General features: G+C 41.1%; 1 long non-coding RNA gene across 7 annotated transcripts in view; it reads right to left on the reverse strand.

Annotated features, from left to right (window-relative positions):
• The window catches only part of LOC121074081, a 51900-nt gene extending 34320 nt beyond the window's left edge, over positions 1-17580 (reverse strand). For 2 of the 7 annotated variants that reach the window (XR_005822105.1, XR_005822099.1), the window contains exons 1-4: positions 17183-17580; positions 11829-12472; positions 10099-10193; positions 3179-8962 (exon numbers count right to left, since the gene is read on the reverse strand). This is a non-coding gene — a long non-coding RNA (uncharacterized LOC121074081). The remainder of the gene's footprint in view (positions 1-3178; positions 8963-10098; positions 10194-11828; positions 12473-17182) is intronic. The other 5 variants (XR_005822100.1, XR_005822104.1, XR_005822103.1 and 2 more) reach the window with 5 other exon arrangements.
• Positions 17581-17920: the final 340 nt, after the last annotated feature.

Consider the following 17920-nt stretch of genomic DNA (forward strand, 5'->3'; position numbering starts at 1 on the left):
AGCCTTCGGAGAGTATTAAAAGTAGAGGATGCTGTTTCTAAACGCTTGGTCAAACTAACAGAATAAATGTGTTGTATATCTGTGCATATCTTAGATGTTTAAAATCCTCTTTAATAGAGCAACAGCTGGTTTAAATGTGCCTGCAGGTAACAGAAGGGAAAGCTTATGCCACAGTCTTCCCTGATCTCTGCTCCTCTTGACCTCCTTCCCTCCCCCCATTAGTATTCCACCTAGCAAAATTAGAAGGCTTCTTTTTATAGTAGTTTTAAAAAATGTGAACTATCAAACATCATTAGGCAGTTACAGATAAGTTATAGGCTTCATTTTCCCACAAATCCCACAGCAGAACATCTATTCTTTAAACTCCAAGGAGTAATCTGCAACAGGGATTTTTTAAAGGAAGAACCCAAATTCAGGAACTGATTTTCAAAGCCTGCAAATCCTAAAGACTAAATAAAGCTCCTTCCTCCATGGCAAGTCCATACAGTTCAATGAACCCAAGCAGAGGAGGTTTCTTAATTAGAAAAAGCTTTCAGATCCTCATGGGGTCATTAAGCAGGGTTTTGCTTCACTGCAGCCAGAGGGACCCTACCGGGACCCCACCAGCACAGCAGCAAATCTGCGGTGACCTGGTATACCTGGGCTCTTGAAATAGGAGAATTCTCCCTCCTCCCAAATTCTGTCCTACATGTTCAGAACCTTGAAATGCATGCCAGCAGATCCAAAGGCTCTGCAAGTCCCTGTTTTGGACTTTAAAAGGACAGTCTAGAGTTTAACTGGCACAAGTAACTATTTCCAATCCTCTGGTGAAAAGCTTGTACTTAAGAGGATGGGAGTCCAACTTACAGGGCTAAAATCAGATGAAAGGTCATTCAAATGGCCACATGAGCCACAACATTTTTGACCTGCCACCATGAATCAAGCAGCAAGTAGAAAATCAGTTTAACAATATATTTCTTCCTGCTGTACTGCTCACAAAATGGGGTCCACTCCATGAGCAAAACTGGATAATGTGCTGTTTAGTTCATGTCTCTTGGCCTCCAACTCATCTCTAAAAGAAATCCACAGGGCTAATAGCCAGAGGTGCACAGCCAAAGTGTGTCTTTGAGCTTTGAGAAAGATCAGAACAAGACCGAGTACAAAAGCAGTGTAGATGAATTGCAATACTTATACAGAAGTGAAAATAGGTTCAGAGTCTTAACCAACCCCCCCCCCAAAAAAAAGCATAGTAATTTAACTACTGATCTTACTAATGAAGCATCAGCATTGTTTTCTTCTTACTAAGCTTTTATTGTTATTTTTTGGAATTTGTGATCATTTCAATGGTGATCATTTCAATTGGTGATCATTTTTGACTTGGAACCTGATAGACATCTCAAAAATTAGTAGAGCTACTTGAAAAATTAAATAGGTTTAGGTTTTTTGTTTGTTTGTTTGTTTGCTTTCCTCTCCATTAACAGTTTTCTAATGGAAGCAATGAAGTTTCCTGAAGTTTTCCAAAGCCTCAACTGCCTATCATCATTTGCCAAATAATCCTCTCACATGGTTGCATGTTGTTCACTGCAAGTTCACTGCCATTTCTTTTCTCCTTTCCTACCATCCTGGACAAATTGATCTAAGCGCAGAGTTTAACCATTTAGTTAAAGAACATAGCCATAAGCATTACAGGTTTTATGTAGCACAGTTAAACTCATTTTCCACAATTATTCATTTAATACTGGCATGAATTTTGCTGATCACCTTAACATACCTGAGATTTTAGTATTTACTAAAACACTTAGCAAAGAATACACGCACACATAACAAACCCTGAGTGGAACAAATTCAATGAGTAATTCTCATTTGTGTAGAAAATGCCTACTTTGAAGGAAACCCTGCATAAGCTTTCTGCTCTGGCTTTGGCAGGAAATTACCTACCAAACAGCACAACGCAAGAACATTTCAAACATATGGGAAAAAATCAGGGAGCAAATGTGTGGAACAAGCTGCATAGCTTCTAACAGAGTGAAGGGAATGGCAAACCTGAACTTTTCAAGCAACATGGCGAAAAGATCTCACTAACGTAGAAAACACTTCATGCAGTGAATTTTCCTATCATAGCCAAGTCCTTCAAATATACCCGTATCCTGAGGTGCATCAAGCACGGCATTGCTAGTCGGTCGAGGGAAGTGATTGTCCCGCTCTACTCTGCGCTGGTGCGGCCTCACCTCGAGGACTGTGTGCAGTTCTGGGCACCACAGTACAAAAAGGACATTAAACTGTTGGAAAGTGTCCAGAGGAGGGCGACAAAGATGGTGAAGGGCCTAGAGGGGAAGACATGAGGAGCGGCTGAGGTCACTGGGCCTGTTCAGCCTGGAGAAGAGGAGGCTGAGGGGAGACCTCATTGCAGTCTACAGCTTCCTCACGAGAGGGAGTGGAGAGGCAGATGACCTATTCTCTGTTATCACCAGTGACAGGACCTGTGGGAACGGTGTGAAGCTGAGGCAGGGGAAGTTTAGGCTGGACATCAGGAAGAGGTTCTTCACTGAGAGGGTGGTTGCACACTGGAACAGGCTCCCCAGTGAAGTAGTCACTGCACCAAGCCTGTCTGAATTTAAGAAGAGATTGGTCTGTGCACTTACTCACATGGTCTAAACTTTTGGGCAGACCTGTGCGGTGCCAGGAGTTGGACTTGATGATCCTTATGGGTCCCTTCCAACTCAGGATATTCTATGATTCTATGATTCTATGATATATCCCTATTTACTACCTGTCTCCACTGCTGAAAGTCATTAAGAAGACATCACTTGTCAAGTAGGATTGCTGATAAATACCTCGAGAACTTGGTCATCCTCAGCTATTGCTGAGATGTTGAATTTGGCCCTTTTTGCAACAGTTGGATTCGTTTGCACAGAAGGCATCATGCATATGTACTAAGGTTATATTGTCCTAAGCAGTGGGGCTGCACTACATTAAAGCAGTCTGACATGGGATTGAAAAGGTGATGCCAGACTTCAGTCCAGGCCTATATTTCTCCTTTTGAGCTCATTTGGTTCATTTTAATGTCAAAAATTAGATTTCAATAAACAGTCATTTGTTCTTATGCTTTTCCTAACATCTGCTCGCGAAAGTAGAGATTAAAAAAAAAAAAAAAAAGAGGTGATAATAATTGCCAGTGATATCAGATGTTCTTGTTTACCTGGAAGATGTCAGTTCAGGAGCAGCAGAACTTCTTTTGTTTGGTTGGTTTTAGGCTGTAAAAATTAGCGTCCCCCACACTATAAAATCTGCAAGAGGGAAAAATAGATGTTAGATCTTTTCCCTATCACCTTATAAAGTGTAATTCAGCTCGACAGTTTCATACATATCCAGGAGAAGTGTGAGAGAAACAACGTAGTAACAGCAGACGTGAGTTAATTGTCTGGAGACTCGGTGTCTGGAAAGCGGAGGTGATGCCTTGTGACGGTGCAAGTTTCTTTGACAACAAGTGGTGTAGTTCCAGGGACTTCCTCCTGCAATTGGTTTTCTGATCATGTAATGCAAGGCATCAGTCTCAAAGATGGCTAAAAAATGTGGAGATCCAGCATACAGTATCTGACTGCCGACTGATGCTGCCCTGCTGCTACCGTTTCAGCTGTCAGCTCATCAGTTCAAAAGAATTCTCTTTTGATGTTGGTTTCATCCAGTGTCTTGACATTTCTATTCATTTTGTTTGTTTGTTTCAGCATTCCCAAGAAACAAACAAATTGAGTCAGCATACCTAAAGAAAAGAAAAAGCTTTTTTTTTTTTTTTTCTTTTACTCTCACCTGATTTAATACTGGTGAAAATCCACAGCAAGTCTGTTATTTTAATCAAATTATTAAAGTAAAGCAGGACCTACACATATGAAGCATCATGTTATTTTTGTTACTGATGAGTGGCTTCAGCCATCCCTGCACACTTTCCTGCTCTGCAATATTCTTCTGCATGGCCTTCAAATCTTTTGAATGCTGTGTCACTTGAACCAAAATCAGAAGACATCGCACAAGTGTTTCAGTAAGAACCATCTCCCCTTCTGCAAGCTTGGCGATGACACGTCTCACCAAGAGTGGTGAGCTGTCATCTTTAGGCAGGATGGTAATGGGAAACCTGTGTCTAATGTTTTACCTTCCATCAAATATTCTTAAAACAGCCTAATCCTCGGTTGTGTCACAGTCATCGTGCTGGCCATAAGCAACTGCATCCTTGATGTTTTTTTACTGTGCACTTGAAGCTTTTTCCTCCTGTTATATAAATGCAGGAAGAAAGTTACTATGTGCTCTTTCTATCAACATAAATTACCAATAACATTTTCACATTTAAGCAGATAAGACACATGTCTTCTGTTCACTGTGTAAAGGCTGGATCCACTTAAAACCAACAGGAGCCTTTTCATTCACTTCAGTGAACTTCAGATCAGGTTCCAAAGAAGTGACATGGCTATTTTTTCACCCTCAGCTATACATTGGACTGTTCTCAGTAACTAGCCTCAAGTCTGCACACTCTCACTGCAGAAATTCCAGAGCATATGAAAGTCTTTTGTTTTTCCAAAGCACTCCTGTTGTTTTTTCTAGAATACACACAAAAGAATCAAAGCTTGCTCAGGAAAATTATGAGGATAAGTTCTGCAAGAGGAATCGTGCTTTTATTTTGTAGGCACTGGATTGCATCCCACACCTTAACACATCTGATATTACATTCCTCACGCTGTGGTCTGTCCATATTGGGGACCTTTCACTACAAAGAGCTGGACAGCATCCCCGTTATCATTAGCAGCAGTCTGTACAGCACCCTACGTGATAGGACACAACTGTCCTACGCAGCCCAACCCTATCACACATAGTACTGTTGAAGACTGAGCATAAGGATTGGCATTACTCTTCACAAGGAGGTACACAGAAAAATACAAGACGTGAAACCCTCCCTTAAATCCAATTTAAGCAGCTGATTTGGGGAAGGGGAGTTTTATAATGTTAATTTGAGCGTGAAGGAACTCTCCTGTTACTACACCAATAAATGTTGAGTCTGATACCACAACACTTTCCTGCACCAGGGGAATTCTCACAGCACTTGTGTCTGCAGCAGGCGAGGATGAGCGACAGCTTTCCCCATTTAGCCAGCCTGCTTGCTGCATGCCAGGTCTGCAGCAGCTTTGGGGCCTTCCAGACCAACATGTTAACGGATGATTTGACTTCAGAGCAGAAATGTAATTTAAAACCACAAAGAAACAGAAAAATGTGTGCAACAGGCCCCCAAACTGGTAGATTTGAAAGAATACATTTTTTCTCATTTCTGCCTTTGAAATCATCTTTATTGCGACTGGGAAAAGGTGAAAGATTAGGTTAATAACAATGGAGAGTAAGCTTAAAAAAGTCCTGAAAAATGTTTCTTGTTTTTAAGGTCCTACACATCTGGGAGGCTCTGGAATCATATCTAACTTTCCACATCCTAAAAGGTATTTAAATTCCTTTTTGCTTGGAGAAATTAAATGCATAAATGTATTGAAGGATGTAATTTTAAGTGCCTATGAGAACTATAACAACAGTAATGCAGCTGGACAGAGCAGTGACACTGCAAGTAGCGACAAGCCATATACATTGTCATTTTCCTCCTGAAATTCCAGGCATTTCTATACTCATAAACTGTTAAGCAATAAAGTGGTTATCTAATTTAATTCTCGGAAGGTTTCAGAGTTTATCCTTCAGCAGTTTGAAAATTTGACTATTACTGAGCAAGCAAACGCACATCTCACTTGCAGTGAGGTAGCTGCATGAGTGGAATTGGCACCCATAGAGAAGAACCACGACCAAGGCATATTTTTAAAAACACTCATCAGACTTCACACAGAGCTGTAACTCCACTATCGCAGATGTACCTGCACAGACATATTACCATGCACTTGAAAGCCTTGTACGCTCACACATCGAAGCAGGATCATATATAACCCTTCACACCCATGTTCCACCAAACCTTGGGAGCATCGGTCTTCACACTTCCTTTGAAAAATGGGCTGCAACAGGAGAACTGCTCACAAACACATTATCAGTTGCTTGAAACTCAGCCTAGCAAAACAAGCAAAACAAACACTCCCCAAAAGATTAATGCAGCATTTGCTGACTGGCGAGCTTGCTTTGGATGTGGTACAGCAGCCCTGACTGCAGACAGCCAGGCTCCAGTACTTCAGAGTCCTGTCTCCCAGCATGAGACACATTGGGTGGCAGGTAGCAATTCTCATGTCATACAAACCCTGCCGAGTGAAGGATGTAATGGTCTGCGTATGCTTCTCCCAATGGGTGAAGTATTCCTGTAGTGGGGGGTTGGTAACATGCAGCCCTAGCTCGTCCTGTGGCATTTCTGCATCTTCTGCATCTTGAACCGTGGCTGCAAGTGCACAAGGATGAACTGATCAGCTTGCAAGATGAACATAGTCATAAATTGGTGGTGTGTTTGGAATGGCTCCCTTTATCAGGACGTAAATCCAATCATTTTTTGTTTACAAATAAGAAAACACAGCGAATCTTTTGCATACATATCAGCAGAAGCATGTGAATTCCCACAGGCAAGTGTGTGCACATGTGTAGGTGTGTATAGATAGACATCAAGCAACTCTTAGATGCATCAACAAGTTACTGGGATAATACTATAGAATTAGCATTTAAACACAACAATTATCTTCTAAGCTTTGCCTCAGACAGTCAATAATCTTGTCCCAGTTGTTGTTGCTGGCAACATTCCTATTCACAGGGGCAGGATTATCCATTAACCTCTTGAACAACTGTACAAAGAAGGGCGATACATAGGTTAGCACAGATGAATGGAGCAATCCAATAACTAATTTGCCAGATTTGGGCCCCTGTTTTTTATTAGTAATGCCAGTTACACATAGGAAGACATGGCATGAATGATAAGCCCTTGAAAACTTCAAAAGCCGTACGCAACCTGAATTCTGAGTGGGAAAGGTGCATACACCCTCCACGGGGATCACAGCCCACAGGGTTTTCAAAATTCACAGCAGTGATCTTGTCTGTATGCAGGAGTGGCCGTAGCTGATTCTGATGAAGATACAGTTAGCAGGCAAGGAAATGTTAGCTAAGCCCCCTACTTTTTATAAATGACATGCATTTATAAGTTCAGGCAGGCAATCTCAGGTACTCTCTATCTCTATAACTATCAATGAACAGCATTAGACCACTAATTCCTATTGATATCACCTAGTCACAGAAGGCATTTCAGACTGCTGATCACAGAGAGGTATGACAAGCCCAGACACCAGAAAACCACAACATCCAGCTCCTGCCCAGCAGCACAGCATTGGCCAGTACACCGGTACAGCTTAGGTGCAGCTGGCAAGGCCTTACCACTTGTCTAGAGAATCATTAATTAGATCTCAAACAGCCATTATCTGCTGTCACTCTTGATTGAAATGGGCTGTTTCTTACTGGTAATTTCTAACAGAATGGGGTTGTCACCCATCTTGGGTGATGGGGTTGGTACTGGTATCATATAGACCGATAGCCAGGAAATCTTCACAGTTAGTCTTCATGCCACATATTTCTTTTGCCTCTGGATGGCAGGCTCTGTTACTAGGTAATGTAGTTTGGTTTGGTTAACTAAAGGAAACAATTTACAAAGAGCTTTATTTCACATTTAAAGAAGTTACGTCTCATTTCCTGCGAAAGCATTTCTAATGGACCACCCTTTGTTGACCCTTTGTTTACGACAATTAGCAGTTCTAGATAACCATCCCTACTAAAAGGAGGAGGTGGTAATACATGTGTAAATATGAACTGAAGTATGAAGATATCTGTGTACATCAGTGCCCTACAGAGAGTCATTGGAAGTGTGTGTACCTTCAAGCACGTGCACAGGGCTTCTGGCAAACCTGACCAGTGTTAGCACTAGGTGAGCAATCCTGTAGAGAAAGAACTTGAAAGAAGTTAAGACATTTGAAGTTGAAATATTTCATCCTGAAATAAAAGTATTTCTCCTAGGAAAAATTGCCTCTCAAGACTATATTTCCCACCTGTCACTGCTTCTCTGCCCTTTGCAAGGAAGATATGCACCACGGGAGTCCTTACTGAAGACGGTTTTGATTTGAAAAATTTCAGCCTGTATAGCATGGGGGAAATCCACAGTGATATACATGGGGTTAAGAAAATCCCAACTGTACAGTATTTTTGAGTGTTCATTTTGAATGAGTTCAGATTTAAGCATTGCCAATCCCATGAAACAGTGCTGTACGTTATTGCAGAGAGAATTACCATTCCTGTAAGAAACCTAGAAAGGGTGAAGAAGTTCTGATCTTTATTTTCAGTTAGTCTTCATTGTACATGTTTCTCTAACATCATCTGGATATAAACACCCTTAGAAAATATTGTCTTTAAACAATTCTTATGTGAATGTAACTACTTGGATGGCTGGAAAAATCTATTCTGTCTAAGAAGTCTGTACTTGTTTCATGACCCCAAAACCTGCTTCACATCCGTTTTGTTCTAAGGCTTTACCACTGTTCTCAAAAGAAATCTCCAAGATGCTGAACAAACCTAGATGCAAACGCAAAAAAAATAAGTCTTTGTTAATAATCTATGCAATGTATTTATAACAAAAGGTTTGAAATCCAAAAATAAGCTTATATGAACGTATACTGCTTGATTTAAAATTAGTCACCTTTCCTTCTGCTTACATTTTGCAGATACTCAGGTAAACACCCCTTCTCCTCTGCCACTAAAGTGGCCTAAAGCAGTAAACAAATGTCTCCAAAGACATGATCCATGCAGGCAGACCGTACCCAGCCCAACGCTGCTGTTTGTGGAAGCTGAGCTGCTTCTGTCCAATCTGTTAGATGTGCAAAGCAATTTGGGGACTTCCAGAGGCATTTGTCCAAAGTGAGCAATACTTGACTCCAGCTTCCTCATCTGTATGTGAGGAACAAGTATTTCTACGATAGTGTCCAGTCCAGTAAACCTGAAAGCAGAGGATTTATTGCATTCAAGATCAAGAAGCCTTGCCTTTGATCATTTATACAGTGGTTTATGAATGAATGCATTCAGAGCCCAGCTTCAGCACACTCTGAAATATTCATAGAGGCAGCCAAGAACAATACATTGAAAGTTCGTTAGAGACCAGGTCCTCTGCTGGGGGTTCATCAAAAGACAACTCTGTTGACTTCAGTGGGCAAACAGCAGTTTACACAAGCTAAAAATTCAACCTTTTTGCACATTGAGCTCTTCTCTGTAAACTGCACTTTAATAGACATCTGTGAGCCAGATAACAAACACTTCAGATAAATCACTGGGAGGTTTAGAGAGCTCTACACGCTCACACAGATTTCCAGTTGTAGAGCAGAGGCCAGAAGTCAGCACTGATTACATCTCAGTAGCTACTAGCCATTAGAGATATCAAAGTCACACAAATTTGGGTAATTTCTTTAAGCACTGTGTTGTTTTTCTGAAGAGCTCTCTTAAGACCTCTGCATATTTTATTCTATGGTTCTGGGATGGATGCTTATGCCCCCTACTTGAGTAGGGCTGGATATACCCACTGAGACTGGAAATGTCAAATAGTACTGCCAAAATATTTCTTTCTTCAGCAAATCAGCTGAAGAGTTACACAATGCCTCTTCCCCACAGCAAGCTTTCCTCGTGATACTACCCCTCATTCAGCCATGGCTTATCCCAGAACTAGGGCAGCACCTGCAAATTATTGGCACTTTAAAAGGAATCCTTCATAAAGCCCAAGCATTTGTGGTGTTAAGTTGTATGAAAGTCCTGGTCAAGTGGAACTATCCAGGCACACTGTTTACCGGGGACTTTTCTATGACTGTTGGCTAAGGTGTAATTCTGGAGTGCTGTTTTCATAATAGCTACCAAAATTAAGAACTGTGATTTTTCAGAAAGACATAAAAAATGAGGTAGTGGACAATTTCCAGCAGAGAAGAGCCTGCAAGAAGCCTAGATAATAACAAAGGCAAGAACAATAATCACCTCCAACTTGGTAATAAAACACAAAAGGAGGCATTCCCTTAAAAAGGATTTTTCATTGATCCAGCACAACTTACTGGGCTTAAAATGTAAGTCACGTTATCACAACTGAGATCCCACCTGTAAGCTCTCAGCCTCACATTGTCTTCTTCCAAAAACAGTCAGCCATCATCAATATACTTGACTTTGCCAGACAAGAAATGGCAATCAAACTTCTGTTAAGATAAATGATATTAGCAAGCTGGTAAGAGAAAAAAAAATCATTATTTCACCAGCCAAATCCTACAGTGTTGACTCAGGAGGCACCTGAAATTTTGCTCGCTTAAGTACTAAAGGCTTGAGCCCATGCTAAAAACAATCTCAACAACATTTTAAGATTAAATATATCTTTAATGTTCTAATTCCATTCAATCATCCGTAGAATAATAATTTAAGATAGGAAATAAAGAGGGAAAAAATGCCTTTGTACAAGTTATTCTATTACGGACCAGAATATTAATGTTATTGGGTACATGAAGCCCTGTGCAACCATGGAAACCATTGCATTTGATCTATTCAGCCTCCACCTCTGAAATGTGGCCTATGGTTGCTATGAGAAGATATAGCACACACCCCTCAGCAGTTCCTATTAAACAGATATTTAAGTTCTATTGTGTATTTGTCTCTGCTTCATCCCAGCATAAGGCTATTTGTGGAACAGGGGTTAAGGAGAGGCTTTTAAGATCTGAAAGCATACCTTTTAGATGAATCTAGGAAATCAGATGCTACTTCACAACAATTCAGGGTTTACTTGTGACACTTTAATTGATATCCCTGCTTGTTCTTAGAAGATAAAACATAGTATCACCATTTTAACTTGGAGAAGTTAGCAATCAATTTATATTTCAGGAGCATAGAAGTATTCTTTCCAAGCTCATCCTCAGTCCAGACTAGCTGCAGACAGCCTACGGGGATCGGGGATAAAGAAATACTTCAGCTATATTCTGATTTACTTATTTTTTTTTTAATCTTTTAAAATGCAAAATTTGAAAGAAAAATATAGATGCACACCTTCTGCAACCTGGAAAACTCAAAACCGTAACTATCATTTAATCTGTATTATTTTCTAATTGCAAAAACAATCACACAAGGAACAATAATGTTGCAAATAAAAAACATCTCAACTTACCATAATAAAGCCTGAAAATCAAACAGAAGATTTCTGAAAGGTTTAGAAGTTGTCACAAATCAGAGAATGTCATACTCTACCGGTGTGGGTTAGGAAAACATCTTCCCCATGCAAAACACGTAACTTATCTAAACCAACTTTTGCACTTTTGCATCAAAAAACTGGTGCTGGCCAGAGACTGAGGTGAGTTACTAAGCCTTTTGGCAGAAAAATTTTTTTGTGTGAAAAAAGCTACTTTCAAACAAGTGAAATAAAAAACAGGTGGGAAAAATACCATTTTTGGAAACAATAAGCTAGTTTGACACCAGGCTGTGTCCCAGAGAGCCGACCTTCAGGCACTTGCCCCACCTCGGTGACCCCAGGCAGGTGAGGTGGCTTCTGGAGACAAAAAAAGGCGTCAGGATTGCAGTCAGCCAGTGAACACGCAACCGGTTCAGGCTCTTCTTTTCGAAGACAACTTTGAAGTGAAATAAAATAAATAAAAGTGAAGAAAGAATTAGGAAATGCCAATGGAACAGCTGGTGCAAGGGTTGGAGGCAGCCTCCTGGGAGCCCCAGCTCTTTCCATCCCCCTGGAGCCCAGCCCTCCTGGGGATATTTCCCAACTTCCGAAGAGCTGACCTCCGAAGCAGCTTCATGTGGAGAGGGGTACCGGGTCCGAAACCCCGCAGAAGATCACTCACCCGAGGCGTTCCTTCCTTCCCCAACTTTCTGTGCCACCAGCTCATTTAAAAGCGCTTCCACCTGTGGGAACAGCTCTCCTTAGGAGCATCAATCCGTCGCTGGGTCTCAGGAACATGTACCATCTGTCCCCTTCCCGTGGTGATGCCTTTATTCCCCGAGACAAGTTCTGCTGCTTCTACATGTTCAAGACACACCAGAAACAGCAGAATATCCAACTTGAGAAAAGCGAGCAGAGCTTCGATCTTTTGAGTCCAGGTGCCTTCTTCTATGCAGTTAAAGCACTCGGTGGATGACAGGCTAATGTTTCAGTGTTAATTTCTGTGAACTAAGGCAAGAGCAGCCTTTCTGTTTAAAAAAAAGGCTCGAAATTGCTTCCAGCTTCACAGCTACCAGGAGGAATTTTGCTTCATATTTTGTCTTTAAGGTACATAAAAAAAGTGACCCAGTTTCTTCCAAGCTGTCGCGGGTGCTTCTTGCTCCATGTCTCTCAGCGGCCGGGGCGGCCACGGTTGAGCAGCTCGCAGGTGTTGTAGGGTGTTACATCGGTGTAGGTCACTGGTTCATGTGACAAGTGTTCAACAGATGGAGATCGCTCCCCTGGCACACAGACAGGCTAAGGTCACTCCTCATGGAGAGGAACATGCTGAAGAGAAACAATACAACCAAATCGGAGCAGTCCTGAGCTGCTTACCTGAAGCTGCTCAGAAGCGTGCATGCAGCTCTGGAAATGCTGATTTTCTTGTGAAAGGAACGTATTAAATGAGATCTCCTTAGGAAAATGTTCTCCAAAATGCAGCAGAGCATCCTTTTCTACCTGTGATTTCTCCAGGTATGATTATGATGCCCGTGTATGTTTTGCTCCTATTAAGTGAAGCTAACAGTGATTAGATGTTCTCATTAAAGTGTATTTGGAAATGTCTACATGAGAAATACCAGGTAAATGTCCAGCTCCCGATTTACAAATGGTAGCAAGTCCCTCAGTCTGGGCATTTGACTTGGATTAAAAACAAAAACAAACAAACAAAAAAAAACAACACAAAACTAAACACAAACATTCTTAGGAAAAGCAGAAGTTGTGAATGAGCAGAATAAGTCAGGGAGGTAGCCAAACTGGCAAGACAGACCCCACACCCTGGCTCAAGCATCAGTACAGTCCTGAACCACCCTGGGCCCTCTTCTGGGAGCACCTTTGTTGTCATCTGAAGACATTCAGGTTAAAGGGCTGCTGAGAACGATGAGTCCAGCTGACCATCAGAGCTGGTTTATCAGATCTTTCAGTTTGGGATCGCTGCAAGCCACACTTGGGTAGCTCGTGGACAGCTCTGCTCACCGAGGATCGCTGTGCTCATTGAGCACCAGCACTACTTCAGAGACAGCTCAGCTGAAGCCGCTATTTGCAGCACAAAGTGAACGTTACCAGATATAGCCTTAAGGTTTCAGAGCGTAAATTACTGTGGTGACACGCTGAAGCAGAGAGAAGTGGCAGTGACCTGCAAGCTACTGCTTGCAAGTATATTAACCCATTCATACACACAAGGGCGCACGTTCCTCATGGCTAAGATCATCCTGCACAGGTCATGAGGTGCCCTACTTTGAGTAAGTCTTTGAAACTTTGGCCCATTAAGACATACAATGAAAAATACTTTCAAGCCATAAAAATGAGGAGAGTAGAATTTGAAACAAGGGCTATATTCAATGTTCATATATTTTTACTAATAGAGCCATTCTCCTACTTTCAAAAGCTGCATTTGTCTACATCGCGGCTATGCATACTGGCACAAAGATGACAACAGAAAAAAAGAAAACAAAAATGACAGAGAAACTCTCATTTTTAGATGCAGAACAATCCTTAGCACTTCCATAATAGTGCTTAAGCAACATGGGGACCCTTTGTTGGCTTTCTGACTTGCCCACTAAAAATCAACAGAGTTCCTCACAGCAGTAAGTAAATTTCCATTCTGGATGGCAAGACCTCAGCACTACTTCAGTCGAAGTAACTTTTCCCTTTAAGACACAAATTGAACCAGGATTTCATCTGCTTCCAGCATTAGGCTTTTGGGTCCTGGTGGGATTCAGTCATGCATTGCTATTTTAATGTCTAACTTACAATGCTCTTGGAAATCACATGTTCCAAACTTCAAATCGTTATGTATGTATTGTAATTGCTACATGTGGCCCAGGTTCAAGTAGCCCACACTCATACATCTACCATGTCCTACATATACCCTTAAGCCCTCAGAACTATGTAGGTTATATGGAATATTAGTCATGGTAACTTAGAACGTCGGCCTACACAATCTTGGCCTACAGAGAATCTTATAAATGTGATATATTTGCATGTGATAGATTGATGTGATATATAAAATGCATTAGCTCTTACTGTATTTAATAAACGCTGAAAGCTAGCAATATCAAGATAGACTTATGATCTCTCCCATCCTGTCTTACTGGGGATGATCAAAAAAGACTGCTTGATTTAGATCATTTACTGACTTTTTTGTTCATTTGGCAGTTAATGTATATTTTAGTATATTTTTTCTTACTTTTAGCAAATTATATAGAAGCAGACACACACATACATACAAATCGCAAAGTTGCCTGACTGCTTATTGCATCTTTTTAGCAACTTGTTGGTATATCTCTATTCTGGAGAATATTTCACAGTTCAGTGATGGAAAATAGTTTGCACTTCATTTGTGCATGTACTAATTTTGGATTAAACAGGACCACATAAATCCTGCTGAAAAATGATGCAATTAAGCCAGACCTATTTGTAAAAAGGACAACATGTGGCTGTAATTATAATGACTAAACATTTGGTAACACATTGACTTATTAGTACGCTAAGAGGAGTTTGTGCAACATGCTGAGTAGGTCTTTATGTGAATAAATCTTAATATTCCCCCAAAAGCCATTAAAAACATTCCTCTATTGTATCTGCATTTCTGATCAACTTCCAGAGTGATCTGCTTTTTCAAAATGGTCATTTATGTTGTAAGCATGGCACTAAGTGTACTCTGTACTTGCTGGTAAGGTGTGAAGTATATGTAGTTAGTCAACTGGATTTATTTCAGAGCAAAACTATTGCCCAAGAATGACCGAATGACTGGCATACGCACCAAATGTCTCAAGTATATCTATTTCAAGTGACCAATAATTTGTAAAGATTTACAGTGCTTATACTTCACGATGCTGTTGCAGTTTATATGAGGATTTAGATTTCTCAGCACAGTTCCAAACCCTTGGCAACACCACGGAACTATCGCAGTTTTCACCAAAACAACTTACGATAAAAATTGGCTGCTGGCACACATGCATTCCTGTGCACCTATTGAAGACCACAGACTATGTCTTATGATGCCAAGTAAGGGAACAGGATAAATTTAAGTTCATTTTTTTGCTGTTTATAGCCAAATTCAATATGTCTTCTATACCTTAGCTGTAGAAATGCACACTGTTGTGTAAGCATCCCTGCTTCATGCTGCCCATCTCTCCTACTTTCTCTTGTGATGAGTGCTATATGGGAAGGATTTTGCAGTCTTGAGACACCCCTGTAAGGGCAAGCAGGACAGACAGAAGTGTCCAAGCAAGGTGAAGGGGGCCAGCCCTTCCAAGACACGCCTTGGTGTATGGACCAGCAGTGATGCACACTTGAATTTCACATTCATCAAAACCCACTGCAAACTCAACTCCACAAAGCATGAGCTGAAGGCAAGACTGGGCTCAAATACAGGCTCGGGTCCATATTCGAAGTACCAAATATCCTCTTCAGACATTGGTCTAGGCCTTCAGCCATCTCCCCCACATTCAGACGTGTATGTGCAGGGATGTGAGGACCTCAGAGCCCTACACCATCAGGCAGACCTGTGATGGTCTCTCCAAACTCTTTGCTGCCCAGCCATGGCAGCCAGGCTGCCACACACAACAAAGATTTCATTTATTGTTAATCTTTCACTCTCAAGTTTTTCTTAAGGATACCGTGGGTGATGCACAGTCACCAGTGGAACATTTAAAGGTTAAAACAAGATTAAATGCAAGTCTCTTTGCCTTCCAGTCCCCAGTCCTTCTGATTCTCTGCTTTATTCTCCAACCCTACAGGAAAAACTTATTTTCATAGTTGCATGCCTTTCACTGAACTAGATCAGAAGAATCCCTCTCATCTACAAAGGACTCATTTCCTTCAGAATTAAGACACTGAGTCAGTTGTTTCCTCAGTTCCAGGGACCTTTCTTTCCCTGCTAGCTGGGAGGCTTGATTTTTTTCACAGGAGACCATGTAATATAAACATAATCAGTCCTTTCACATCGCGTAGCTCTTAGCTTCAACAGGAGCTTCCTTACTCTGAGATTTTTTTTCCCTGATAACTCCTACTAAAGGAAAATCCTTCCATAGGAAAAAGAAAAAAAAAAAAAAAAAAAAAAAGGCCCTTAAATGTTAACATGCATTCAATGCCACTAAATGTGCACCTGTGTCTTGTCATTTCAAAATTAATATAAGCCAAGGTATGTGATCCCTTCTGCTAATTAACGCAGTCCTCTCAGATTCCCCTTTCCCCTCACACTAATTAGCACAGAAAAAACCTCACGCAGACAAACAGACAAAATAGCCACAGGACTCTGCTGTTGAACAAAGCATTTTCAGGAGGAGAAGGGGCAGAGCTCTTTGTTGGTAATTTTAAACACCTGATTGCCTGAAGCATGCAGGTGTGAGAGAAATGTTGACTAAGTGATGCAAGCCTTTAAAAATGCCTGAAAATTCACAATCCTCATTAGCTGTATGAATAATTTATCAGCAGCCGTGCAAGCTGGGGAAGGGATACTTCTGTTGTCTACTTGGCTAGCAATAAGGTCAGTCACCACCAAAAAGGGGGGAGGAGGAGCAAAAAGTTTCTGAACAATTGAAAACTGCTCTCAAAGTACAGTCACTTCTTGCCAGAGCTTTTACAGAGATATCGTAAAGAGACCAGTCCCAGAAGAACAGGGTATTCCTCCCAACAGAGGGAAAGGACTGCTCAAAGCATGTAACACACTTTAAAGCACTGTGCTTGCTTTAATCCACCTCTTACTTGGTTTAAATAACAGGTACAGTATATACAGAATTTTAGAAAAAAATCCAGTATTACTAGTTAAACATTCTCTAAAATGGATTTTAAATTAACTTGAGGAAGTTTGAAGGTACTGTAAGGAATAAATGTTGCTTTTAATCTTTCAAAGCCCAAACTGTAGCATTACTGTTATCTTCTCTTGCCAAGTATAAGAAGCACGCTGGTCTTTAGGCACCCAGCAGTGTTTCTTGGAAGGGCAATGAAAGAGTGGATGGTGAAAGCCTGCCAAAAGGAAAATCAAAGCCATACCTGCAAGCTGCAATACAGTTCTAGGAATCCCTTCAGACTTTTCTTTTCATGTGTTTGAAACAGAAACTTTTCAAAATGCTGGCATGCATCCTTAAAATCATTTTTACTTCTTAAACCCAAACAACTTGGGTGGGGCTGGGGAGAGGAAAAAAAAAAAGGGAGAAAAGATGGGGTTAAAACAACAACAAAAAAAAAAAGGAAAAGGAAAGAAGCAGCATTAAATGCAATTGGATTGTCCCAAAGCAGTCTCTTCAGAGGAAAAGAGCCTTGAAATGCAGGAAATCTGCCTAACCCCCTAACCATTCCCACTCGGGCTGCCCTGCAGTCACAGATGTTACTGATTCAGTGAGATAGCAATTCCAAGTTCCCAAAACAGATTCCAAGTGAGAAAATAGGAAAAGTCCTTGGTTGCTATTAGATACGCATTCTGAAGTAGAAAGGACTATGGGCAGGGAGGAATTTGTGGCCTGGATTAGAGGTTCCACGGTAATTACCGGGCAATGGCAAAGTGCCTCTCGGCTGACCTATTGAACGCGATGCGGCTGGGAGCTCAGGCTGCAGCAAAAACTTCTGGGGAGATGTGTCAGGGTTTTTTTTTCCTGCTGTGATCTGCTGATACATTTACCAGGAATGAAATCAGTACAAGTATCTGAAACTGTAACAATGGCCTAAATATATTACATGAAAATGTGGAGAACTTAATAGGGCATGCTAAAAGCCTTGCAAATGATGTATTTA

The sequence above is a fragment of the Cygnus olor genome, chromosome 8, assembly GCF_009769625.2.
Source record: "Cygnus olor isolate bCygOlo1 chromosome 8, bCygOlo1.pri.v2, whole genome shotgun sequence".
Taxonomy (NCBI): domain Eukaryota; kingdom Metazoa; phylum Chordata; class Aves; order Anseriformes; family Anatidae; genus Cygnus; species Cygnus olor.